Source organism: Schistocerca piceifrons, chromosome 11 (assembly GCF_021461385.2).
Source record: "Schistocerca piceifrons isolate TAMUIC-IGC-003096 chromosome 11, iqSchPice1.1, whole genome shotgun sequence".
In the NCBI taxonomy this organism is placed as follows: Eukaryota; Metazoa; Arthropoda; class Insecta; order Orthoptera; family Acrididae; genus Schistocerca; species Schistocerca piceifrons.
The window spans coordinates 100,451,629-100,464,969 of record NC_060148.1 but is presented as its reverse complement, the minus strand read 5'-3'; the positions used below and the strand labels follow the sequence as shown (position 1 = coordinate 100,464,969).

Below are 13,341 nucleotides of genomic sequence, written 5' to 3'. Positions count from 1 at the left end.
GTTGAACCATATGGACAGTGTCTTGGAAGGAGGATATAAGATGAACATCAACAAAAGCAAAACGAGGATAATGGAAAGTAGTTGAATTTAATCAGGTGATGCTGAGGGAATTAGATTAGGAAATGAAACACTTAAAGTAGTAGATGAGTTTCGCTATTTTGGGAGCAAAATGACGACAGTTGAAGTAGAGAGGATATAAAACGTAGACTGACAATCGCAGGGAAAGCGTTAATGGAAAAGAGTAATATACTAATATTGAGTACAGATTTGTTGGGTTGTCCTTTCTGAAAGTATTTGTGTGGAGTGTAGCAGTATATGGAAGTAAGACATGGACGATAAGTAGTTTAGACAAGCACAGAATGGAAGCTTTCGAAATGTAGTGGTACAGAATAATGCTGAAGATTAGATAGGTATATCACGTAACTAATGAGGAGGTTGTAAACAGAATTAGGGAAGAGAGTAATTTGTGGCAGAACTTGACTAGAAGAAGGGATCGGTTGGTAGGACATGTTCTGAGGTATCAAGGGATCAAAAATTTCGTACTGGATGGCAGCTTGGACGGTAAAAATCGTATAGGGAGACCAAGAGATGAATACACTAAGTAGATCCAGAAGAATGTACGTTCCAGCAACTACTTGGAGATGAAGAAGCTTGGACAGGATAGAGTGGCGTGGAGACTTGCATCAAACCAGTCTCTGGACTGAGGGCAACAACAACAGCAACATAGTAAAGGAAATATACTTCAGGACTTTTGAAAGAGTGCACATGGGTTTTCGTAGTTTGAGAAAGAAAGTCTGCATATACATGCTCCACTTTTAAGCTGTATCCTTGCATTTTCTTCATGACTAAATATCAATAACTTTCATTTGTATTCTTGCTAATGTGAGGCATCTTTCGCTGGTATTTGCATAATGTCAGTAAACATTTATCAGATTTGCTCTGTAATCCTTTAGTGTTAGACAACATTGTTAGCCACACGGGAATTTATCTGTTCTGTCCACTGCCTTAAACTTCGTATACTTGCCCGTGAGTACAGAGGCGAGCCAGCCAGTAGTGGCCGCCGTGCGTTTGCCCACGGCGCCTCTGTTATTCGGCACGCGCTACGTTTAGGCGCTGCACCCAGGCAGAGAAGAAGTACACAGGGTGATTCACGAAGATATGCAAATACTTAAATATGTTATTTTCAAGTAAAACCAAACAAAAAAGTTGATATAAACATAGGTCCGCAAGTGTTTAGTTATGGAGTTACGGCTAATAAAAGATTTTGCCTGAAATTTAGCAACTTCACTAATATGCAGCCATCGCAAAACTGTACGAGGTTAAAATAAAGCACGATTTCCGTGTATTTTGTTGTTATTGGTCTGGTGAACCTAATGAAACATGTCCCAGACGTGTGCCTGCAGTGGTTTTCCAGAACATTCAGAGAAGCAAAGACTATTACACAAGTAAATTTGTTCACTTCCCTGAAACGAGCAACAAAATCCGTTCATACACGTGCAGCTAAATGCATTGAACTCGGTGTAGACATTTTTGAACATTTATTGTGGATTTATTGTGAAATTGTATGTTCACTGTACAACTTCGTTAACAATGAGCTTTGGTTTTTTTCCGGTTTAACATGAATTCACGTATGCTACGGTATTAATACAAGCAGATTATCTGATACATTCATACAGTTTCACTCAACGTTATTACCTCCATTTTTCCAAATTTATATTTTCTACAACTTCTGTTGAAAACTTTGTGCAATTATATGGAATTTAAGAAAAAAACAAATTGGGCCAAGTAGTTAATAAACTAAAAGTTTTACGAAATTGCGTCTTCTCCGGATGTTCTGGAAAACCACTGCAGGCTCACGTCTGGGACATGTTTTATTAGATTCACCAGACCAATAACAACAAAATAAATGGAAATCGTGCTCTATTTTAACCTCGGACAGTTATGCGATGGCTCCATGTTAACTAAGTTGATAAATTTCATGCAAAATCTTGTATTAGCCGTAACTCCGTAACTAAACATTTCCGGACCTATGTTCATGTGAAATTTTGTCTTTAGTTTTACTTGTAGAATAATATATTAAAATATTTGCCTATATATGTCAGCATGGCAGTGTGGTTACATATTCCATCTACAGCGCCAAATATTCGTGTAGCCAGTCCCTCATTTTATAAAGATTCAGAGGCTCGGTTTTCAATTTTGTCTATAAAGTTAATTAACCAATTTTCGTCGTCTGTATGTATCATACTATAGCGCTACGCTTATAACTTCTGTTGTGAAGAGCGTATCCGTTGTCTGTGATAGATGACAGAATGGGGGGGGGGGGATTCCCATTCATTTTGTGGATGGAGATTATGAAGAATGGTTTATGTACTATCAATATACCACTTCCAACTATTTATGATAAGATCCCTACTAAAATAAATAGCTCTAGAATAAGGACCAGATTACCGTCAGATGCCGACCTGCTACCGTGTCATCCTCTCCCATATTCCGACACTGATTACTTCCTCACAGTGGCAGCGAGCCCCGTACAGACGCATTGGATTTATTTGTGCAGACACTGCTATTCCGCCAACGGACTGTAGTTTCAAATGTGGAGAAACTAAGGAGATAACAAAGTCATCAGACCACTAAAAACAGAAATTCTGTTGGCCACGACCGAGTGTTTATAGACTTAAGATTAATAAAAATGATAGCCTGATCGAGTTTCTGCTGATTTGGTAGGATCACCCCTTAGCTATTTATGTAATCAACGACTTGGTGCATACTTCCTGACAGAGTTAAATGCACTACAGGAATAGCGATCTATAAAATTACACATAGCCAGACCATCTTTAATTATTTGCCTGTTTCACTCCTTCCACTCTTTTCAGAATTCTATGAAAAAGTGGCTACGAAAGAGTAGCTTTTAATTGAGCAGGACTCTCTAACTGATTCACAGTTTCACCTTGAGGACTTCTCCACATAAAATGGGATGTAAAGTGATTCATTAGCTAATATGGTAATTTATCTTGTTGGTGTATTTCGTGACCGGGCGAAAATCTCCGATCGTGAGGAACACAAAGCTCTACTTGGTATCTACATCTACGTAATTAATCTGATATTCACAATAAAGTGACTGGCAAAGGGTTCAATGAACCACCTTCAAGCTGTCACTCTATCGTTGCACCCTCAAACGGTGAGTGGGAAAAACGAGCTCTTAAATTTCTCTTATTTTATCGTGATTATCATTTCTCCCTATGTAGGTGAGTTACAACAGAATGTTTTTGCAATTGGAGGAGAAAACTGGTGATTGAAATTTCATGAGAACATCCCGTCGCAACGAAAAACGCCTTTCTTTTAATGACTGCCACTCCAATTCACGTATCATGTCTGCGGCACTATCTCCCCTGTTTCGCGATAGTACAAAACGAGCTGCCCTTCTTTGAAATTTATCGATGTCATACGTCAGTCCCACCTGATGCGGATCCCACACCGCACAGCAGTACTCCAAAATAGGGCGGATAAGCTTGGCGTAAGTAGTCTCTTTAGTAGACCTGTTACAGCCTTTGAAGTGTTCTGCCATTGAATCTCAGTCTTTGGTTTGCTCTACCCATAATATTTTCTATGTGATCGTAACAATTTAGGTTATTTGTATTTGTAATCCCTAAGTATTTAGTTCAATTTACACCCTTGAGATTTGTGTGACTTATCATGTAATCCAAATTTGGTGGATTCCTTTTAGTACTCATGTGAAATTTCACACTTTTCATTATTAATGAGTTGTGTTGTAAGTCTAATTCCTCTCCCATATGTCGAGTTTGACATTCGTATCGTAAGTCATAGGGTGTTATAGGCATGAAACTAACCTCTGACTGAGGGGGAACACGACATGAGACTTTCGACAAAGGCCGGTGCTGGGCACATTCTCGCTGTTAATCTCCATGAATAACCTTGTAGAGACTAGCGTGCGGTTAAAAAACTGTAGATCGTGACCCAAGCACACTAATCAAGAATCCAAACTCAGCCCCATAAAAAAAGGATGACAGCCGAAGATGCGGTTCACAGTTGGCAGTTTATGAGTCTTAATACCACAATGAGTCTCATTATGCGTTTCCAAACAAGCAACAGTGACCTACTTGCAGCAGTATCAGTCGTTAATGGTCACAAACTAAATGAAACAGTTCGTGTAAAATTCCTTGGTGTCCGAATGGGTAACAAATTAAAAAGTCGTCAACGAACAGAGACAAACTCAACAAGAACATCTTCCACTCTCAGAAGTACCTCGCACGGTACTGACCTACAGGCAGTGAGCTTTACTTATTCTGCCTCTTGTCACATTGATTTGCGGTAACGTCTCCTGGTGCACTGTACCGAAAGCAGATAAAGTGTTTATTCCGCGGAAGTGGACGGTAAGAATACTGCGGCAGGTAGATAATCTTGCTTAACTCTTACAGTTGTTTCACTACTTCCAAATACGTTTATTGTAGCCGACAATTACAATCGGTTTTACCAGAGCACAGGGCGATTCAAAAGACTGCTGCATAAACTGAAACAGGTGCCACAGTTTTTTCGTCGGTAATTGGTGATACGTACACGAGGCTTTTGATACGCCCCCACAAAATTAAAAATAATTTTTGTAGGTCGTCAGATGTGGAGAGCGAAGTGACCATGCACCTGGACCACCTCTACCTGTCCAGCGTCTGAGTTACGTGGAGCTGAGTGCGTCACGTACATCAAAGGAAAATGTGCTAATGCTCTTCCTATTGTCCATTTCTGCAATGCACAGCATTGTCGACTAAGCAGTACACTGCTGAAGTTCAGAGGCATTTTCATTGACTGTCTTGTTGTTCCTGAAATTCCATAGCCTGAGAATTAGTTCCAACTGGTTAGGTTGTTTCATTTTGGCTAACCGGTCAGCTCCTTCGGGTTGTGTGCAGTCTTTCAAATAACTGTACATAACGTAATGAATTCTACGTGCAACTGTCCACAATATTCTTTCTTGTTTTAGCAAAAACATTGATCAGTCCTCAGTGCCTGAAGGTCGGTCAACTGGGAAATAGGGCTTACATATACTGCCACTTTGTGGAAGAAGCTTGCTGCAAGTATCCATTGCTCATACTGCTCCGACATGCTTAAATCTAGGGTAAAATTAGTTCAGACAACAGCTTTGAAAACATACAAGATGCGACGACAGTAAATATTGGTAGTAATGGCACTGTTAAAATTATGCTGTAAGAGTAATCTGCTATTGTGCATAGCTCGTGTGAACCAATACAGGAAGGATTCAGACGAGCTCTTGCGTTCCAGGTCATGGAACATCGCAATAACCAATCAAGAAGAAGTTCCTTCTAAATGGTTGAAATGGCTTTCGCCACTATGGGACTTAACTTCTGAGGTCATCAGTCCCCTGGAACTTAGAACTACTTAAACCTAACCTAACCTAAGGACATCACACACATCCATGCCCGAGGCAGGATTCTAACCCGCGACCGTAGAGATAACTCAGTTCCACACTGAAGCGCCTAGAACAGTTCGGCCACAGTGGCGGGCAAAGTTCCTTCTCCTTCTTCCTTAAGTGACCAATTAAACGACCTATCTTTTTAAAATTATAACGTAATGGCATGTGCAGTGAACAGTAACAACAAAATATAAGGGACGCGGCATAGCTAGAGCGCTGCTAGTGGCCGAAACGTTGACTTCCCTCCAGTAGCAGTAGTTTCATCCATGATGCCGCGGTACCACACCCAGAAAACGTTTATGTCGACAGACTCTGGCCTCGGAAGCCTATCCAATTATAACAGTATAATGAGTCACTGTCCTCTAACATTACCTTTTTTTTATATAGAGATAACGGACACCGTGCGTACTATCGATTCTTGCATAGGTTAAAATTATCTCAGCTCTTTCATTAAAAGAATTCATATGATTTTGTATACGATGTAGTCTATGTCAGGCTACAATATATAAGAAAGAAATTAATGTGTTACAATTTATATGTAGTAACAGTTAAAATTAGTATTATTTCAAAAATAACTGAAATTGCGAAATTTGTGGTATGCTTAAAATATTATTAAATGTACAATCTAATACTAAATATTAAATTTATTTCTAGAGTGATTTAAAGAATAATGATATATTTTAGCGAGGATTATTCTTTGGTACAACACTCCGTCGTCAGGCCACGAGTGGCCTACCGGGACCATCAGACCGCCGTGTCATCCTCAGTGGAGCATACGGATATGAGGGGCGTAGGGTCAGCACACTGCTCTCCCGGTCGTTATGATGGTATTCCTGACCGAAGCCGCTACTGTTCGGTCGAGCAGCTCCTCAGTTGGCACCACGAGGCTGAGTGCACCCCGAAAAATGGCAACAGCGCATGGCGGTCTGGATGGTCACCCATCCGACAGCGCTTAACTTCGGTGATCTCACGGGAACCGGTGTATCCACTGCGGCAAGGCCGTTGTCATTCCTTGGTAAAGAAAGTTTGTAAATTCTTTTGCTTTTTTAAACTGTTTGGAATAATGTGAGTACTGCAGAATGTAAGGTTCAAATGGCTCTGAGCACTGTGCGACTTAACTTCTGAGGTCATCAGTCGCCTAGAACTTAGAACTAATTAAACCTAGCTAACCTAAGGACATCACACACATCCATGCCCGAGGCAGGATTCGAACCCGCGACTGTAGCGTCCGCTCGACCCCAGACTGTAGCGCCTAGAACCGCACGGCCCAGAATGTAAGTAATGGTGGGCATGCCTCTGATGGAAGTAGATGTTTTCTAAGTTTGTCACCAACTATTTAATTATTGTTTTTTGGTTATCTGAAAAATGTGAAAACGGTGTGATGTTGAGAGATGTGACAAAGAATAAAATGCAAGAATAATACAGGCAAATCTTCATCGGTTATTTAGTTGTCAAGAACGTAAGAAAATCGAATTGCCAGCTGCAAGAATGTACCCCAAGATAAAACTTTGAGCCATCGACAACAACAACGAGATAACGAAGATAAGTAAAAAGTTATTCTTCTGTATATCTTACGCATCTCTAAGCTTTCGAAATTCGCGCAAAGACAGAGGATTTCAATAGAGATGAGTGGGAGAATAAGATTACGAAGTTAAGAAAGACAGAATAAAGGACTCGGTCCTTCCTTTACTTCCCCGCATTTTCGTTGTGGCGGCTTTTAAGAATGAGGACCACTGATGACAGGAGACTAGGAAGGTGAGTTAAGTGAGGGGCGCGACACGCCGCACGGCTGCGGCAGAAGTGCGGCGGAGACTCACCGGAGGCGTGCAGCGGTGCAGCAGGCGCAGCAGTGGCGGGCGGCAGCGGAGGCGGCTCCCGCCTTCTTTTCTGGCCTCGCTCCCTGGCCGCGGCTGGGCTGGGCCCGGCTGCCGCCCCCACCCACCCCCACCCACTGTGCTCGCCGCCTCCCCTCTCTGCTCCGCCCCCATCCCCACTTGCCCCCCCCACCCCCCCACACACACACGCCCGACCCCAACAACGAAACATTTGCAGCTGTCTGTCGTCTGAAGTACTCCTGCGCAGCCTCTCACACCGAGGACGTGGAGGGCACCTTCGTAATAAGGACAACTGCGCTGCTGCTCTTTCTCAGCTCGCGGCCTCTCTTGACTTGACTCCAGGACGGTCGCGTACCTGCACACGGTGAGCTCTTCATCCCAGTGGTCATTCTCTCCTCCCCCTCTGAAATACGCACTCCGGACAAAAAACTTGTAACCTCAGGCGTCGTCACTCTCATACCGCGCCTCTAGTCTCCACAGTGGCCTCATTTCCGTGAAGAATAGAGTCCTCGTCGTTTCTGAGGTGTGCCGTATAAATGATAATTGGATCTGTAGAGCTACAAAACTGTGAGGAGAGTCAAATCAGGAACGTATGTGTTCAGCCCTATGAACTCAGCAGTTGTCATCTTGAAAGGCGGCAGCGTATACAGAATACTCACCATCAAACCTGAAGAGAAAGGGCAACACTTTGACAACGAAAATGTTTAAATAAACACTGTGGTTAATGTTCACTCCAACCTCAATAAGTAAGCTAAAAAGAACACTCAAACTTCACAGAACCACTTCCAGCCTGAACTGCATCCTCTGTAGGTTTTGTTGTTGTGGTTCTCAGTCCAGAGACTGGTTTGATGCAGCTCAGAGATTAGAGACACGTCCAAACATGTCAGCAACTTTGTTTTCTTGTGCGAACTGCTCATCACCCGCGATATACTTCCATACAAAGCTACACTCCAGAAAAGCACCTTTCAGATACCGCTTAACAAATTTCTCTTTTCCAGAAGTACTTTTAACGCTATTCTAATTACGAATTTGCATCTTCTCTACTTCGGCTGTCATCACTTATTTTGCAGCTCAAATAGAAAATCATCTACAACCTTTAGTGTTTCATTCTCTAATCTTATACCATAAGCACTCTTTGATTTAAATAGACCATATTCCATTACCCTTATTGTACTTTTGTTCATGCTCATCTTGCAATCTCTCTTCAAGACTGCATCCATTCCATTCAACTACATTTCTCTGGAAGCCAAACTGATCTCCCTTTCTTTTATAAATAATTCATGTCAGTATCTTACATCCATGACGGCACTCTGATGCTTTGGTAATACCCGGACCTTTGCCTTCCTTGTTTGGTACTCGAATTATTACATTGTCATAGATTTTATAGATCTTGTACACCATGTGGAATAATTTGGTCGTGTCTGCTCTTACAAGGATCCCAAAAGCTCTGAGGGAGTCGTGTCTACTTCAGGGGCCTTATTTTCATTCAAATGTTTCAGTGCTTAATCAAATACTTCTCGGAGTATCGTATGACCCTTCCTATTTTCGCAACTTCCTGTACTATTTTTCCCTTGTATTCGTTTGATTACGTGCCAACTATACACCTAGCTGCGCCTTCATACTACCTCCATTACACAGTCAGTAATATAATTCCGGTTTCCACTCTCGGCCGCTCTCGGATACTTTTGTTTATTTTCCTGTCTGTCTATATTTCCCGGCCTACATCTGTCCACTGTTTCATTACACTGTTTTCTTTTCGATATTGTGATTGTACATTATTTATACCCCACTATAATCGATTCTAAAACCAAGTCTCTGCTCGAAAGGTGATTTCATTCGTTGTTGACGTTTAGTTCGCCTAGAAGGAAGCAGTACCAAGTCTTCAGTTCAAATGGTTCAAATGGTTCTGAGCACTATGGGACTCAACTGCTGAGGTCATTAGTCCCCTAGAACTTAGAACTAGTTAAACCTAACTAACCTAAGGACATCACGTACATCCATGCCCGAGGCAGGATTCGAACCTGCGACCGTAGCGGTCTCGCGGTTCCAGACTGCAGCGCCTAGAACCGCACGGCCACTTCGGCCGGCAAGTCTTCAGTAATATGAAAGTCGTTTTGGTATATTTCATTCCATGCATTACTTATTTGTCTATCTTGCCGTTTTAAGGACACGACAGCTTCCTCTAGGGTTTCTGAGGGCAGTCCTGGTGGTGGTGTGAAGACATCCCTGCCTGGCTGCTCTCGCCCTCTGCATTTCAAGGTTTTCCCTGTCCTGATGAATTGAAATGCTAACTGTGGCACTGGCATGTTCCTATCTACATCTACATGTATGTGGATACTCTGCAAATCACATTTATGTGCCTGCCAGAGGATTCATCGAACCACATTCACAATTCTCTGTTGTTCCAGTCTCGTATAGCGCGCGGAAAGAACGAACACTTTTATCCTCCCGTACGAGCTCTGATTTCCTCTATTGTATCATGGTGATCGTTTGTCGACATGTAGATCGGTGTCAACAAAATATTTTCGCATTCTCAGGAGAAAGTTGGTGATTGGAATTTCGTGACAAGATTCCGTCGCTACGAAAAACGCCTATGTTTTAATGATGTCCACCCCAAATTCTGTATCATTTCGATGACACCTTCTCCCCTATTTCGCCATAATACAAACCGTACTGCCCCTCTTTGAACTTTTTCGATGTACTCCGTCCCTCCTATCTGGTAAGGGTCCCACACCACGCAGCAGTATTCTAAAAGAGGGCGGACAAGTGTACTGTAGGAGTCTCCTTAGATCTACTAAGCAGATCTACTATAGTTTCTAAGTGTCCTTCCAATAAAACGCCGTCTTTGGTCAGCCTTCCCCACAATATTTTCTGTGTGTTCCTTCAAATTTAAGTTGTTCGTAATTGTAATTTCTAGGTAATTAGCTGAATTTACGGCCTTTGGATTTGACAGATTTATCGTATAACCGAAGCTCAGCGGTTTCCTTTTAGTACTCATGTGGATGACCTCATACTTTTAGTTATTTAGGGTCAATTACCAATTTTCGCACCATACAGATATCTTTTCTTTAAATTCCTCACCATACGAACACTGACTGAATCCTCTCCTTCGTTCTCAAGGGTACTCAGTACAGGTTTTGTTGAAACCGAGTCTGATGCTTTCGTAAAATGTGTGAACGCCAAGAAGTGTTAGCCCATAGTCATTAGTTTAGTCCTGGTTTAAATCTACGACTTGTAAGTGCTCCACTGCCCTCCATTCACTTCTACAGTCAGCTTGTTATTTGACTTATTTGTCAATTACACCGTTGCTGCAGTATTTAGGGAGTGATCTACACCACAGACATTGTGTGCTTACGTTCTTTAGCATAAATTACTTGCTGTTTCTGTTGAACTATCGTCATTTCCTGGTGCTTTTTGTTTCTTAACACCACGAATATCCTTATCTAAACCATCTGAGGCTATATGGGCACTGCAACAATATTTGATTAGTGATTTAATGTTGTCATTTTACATAACCAACAACGATTTTTCATTTTTGGGTGACTTAGCTTTAAGAATACGAAGATTTGTTGATTGTGACACACTGAACTACATTTTAGACTGATCTGAAGACGGCTCGTCAGTGAGTCGAAATGGGTAACCAATATGGAAAATTTGGGACATTAACGTAGCATTTTTATCCACACACGTGTAAATCAATAGATCGTGTATCTTCCCCTTGACAACGTCAAAGAATAACAGTATTTTTGATTCGAAAATATTGTTTGGAAACTTCCATTTGTTACGAGGCTAATATTAAACTCTCAAAGAAAACAACTGACCCCTAGTCCCCTTACCCTGTGCATTTCAAAATGTCATTTGTTTTCAAACAAAAATAAAATCAACTCAAAGACCAGCTATTTACAGAACTGCAGGTCATTACCATAAACATAACCCTACATCATCCCTTCACAATATGTCAGTCAATTACTTGAACTTTTACTGGAATTGCACATTGGACCAATTCGGCTATCTTTCTTTGGTGAGACTCTTTGGAAGTGCGGGTAACGCATTCACAGGTGACGTGCTGCACAAGTTATCCTGTTGACCACTGGCGTTTGACTTCACAAAAACGTAGCCACGTTTCAGTCTGTTAGGTGTCATGTTACTTTTCATATCCTTAGTTTTTAAAACGAAGACTTTTGTTTTCATTCCAAGACTGCGTAGGGTCCTTCGTAGGGAGGCATTAATTTGTCATTAACTTTGTCATTCCTCACAGATACATTATTTGTTTTCTGTAGATGTTTACCAACGCATGTTGCTTGCTTTACCCCGTATGAACATTCTGAAAGGCGTTGTTTATCGATATTTCGGCGTAACTGAGAAGAGTATGCTGGTAGGTCTACTTCTTGTTTGTTTCCCCACCTTACAACGAAAATGAACTGGCAATTGTTAGAGTTGTGTCACGTAGCATCCCATCAGTTGTTATTTTCTTCTGTCAAACAGCAACTCAGCCCTAGAAGAATTGTGGGAATGGTGTCACTCCATTTATTTTTACCATCTTCTCTGATAGCTGCCTTCAGCATTCGATGAGTTTTCTGTATTTCCCCATCTGATTGTGCATGACACACCGTAGTTTGCGTAAATGTAGGAGCACTGATTTTAGTAATTGCAGAGAATAGCTTTGACTGAAAAAAATGGCTCTAAGCACTATTGGACTTAACTGTTGAGGTCATCAGTCCCCTAGAACTTAGAACTACTTAAACCTAATTAACCTAATGACATCACACACATCCATATCCGAGGCAGGATTCGAACCTGCGACCGTAGTGGTCGCGCGGTTCCTTCGACTGAAATTGTGCTGCTCGGTCAGTCACTGTTTAGTTATGTGCTGATCCAGAAGTTATAAAACGCTCGTGCTACTGTTTCTGGTAGGACATCACACAGTAGAATGAGTGCTGTCAAGTTCACTGAACCTTTCGGTGCACGTTAAGCAGTCTATGAATTCTTCTGAGGGATACAGTGTGCCAAACATATTGATGTGTTCCACTTGCAGTCCTACATCTGTGCTTCGAAGTTGGCCAATAGCAGATGTAGTGTGTGCCAGTCTTTTCATTTCTTTGGCTTGCTAGTATGAGTTCGCCCATTTATTGATATCTTGTCGGATGTTTGACAACTAAACTAGCACTTGAGTAATTTAAAAGGAAACTTAATACTAGGATGTGTCACCCAGTGGTAATTATGAAAAACTTTATATGTAAATTGCTGGGAATTACACTACGTGATCAAAAGTATCCGGACACCTACAAAAACATACGTTTTTCATATTAGGTGCATTTTGCTGCCACCTACTGCCAGGTACTCCATATCAGCGACCTCAGTAGTCATTAGACGTCGTGAGGGAGCAGAATGGGGCGGACCATGGAGTTCACGGACTATGAACGTGGTCAGATGATTAGGTGTCGCTTTTATCATATGTCACTTGTATCATACGTCGGCACGTGAGATTTCCACACTTCTAAAACACCCCTAGGAACACTGTTTCCTATGTGATATTGAAGCTGAAACGTCAAAGGACACGTACAGCACAAAAGCGTACAGGTCGACCTTTTCTGTTGGCTGACAGAGACAGCCGACGGTTGAAAAGGGTTGTAATGTGTAATACGGAGACATCTATCAAGACCATCACACAGGAATTCCGTACTGCATCAGAATCCACTGCAAGTACAATGACAGGCGGGAGGTGAGAAAATTTGGATATCATGGTCCAGTGGCTGCTCATAAGCCATACACCAGTAAATGCCAAACGACGCCAGTGGAAGAACGTTGCCTGGAGTGACGAATCACGGTACACAATGTGGCTATCCGATATCAGGATGTGGAAGTGACGTATGCCCGATGAACGTCATCTGCCAGCATGTGTAGTGCCAGTAGTAAAGTCGGAGGCGGTGATGTTATGGTGAGGTCGTATTTTTCATGGAGGGGTCCTGCACCCCTTGCTGTTTTGCTTGGCACTATCACAGCACAGGCCTACATTGATGTTTTATGCACCTTCTTGCTTCCCGGTGTTGAATAGCAATACGGGGA

The 13,341-nt window shown here is 42.0% G+C and overlaps 1 protein-coding gene across 1 annotated transcript in view; it reads right to left on the bottom strand.

The window, feature by feature from the left end:
* The window catches only part of LOC124720322 (poly [ADP-ribose] polymerase tankyrase-1-like), an 85,767-nt gene extending 78,393 nt beyond the window's left edge, over window positions 1–7,374 (bottom strand). Inside the window, exon 1 of the mRNA XM_047245633.1 lies at window positions 7,258–7,374. The gene's annotated coding sequence lies outside the window, so the exon portion shown is untranslated. The remainder of the gene's footprint in view (window positions 1–7,257) is intronic.
* Window positions 7,375–13,341: the final 5,967 nt, after the last annotated feature.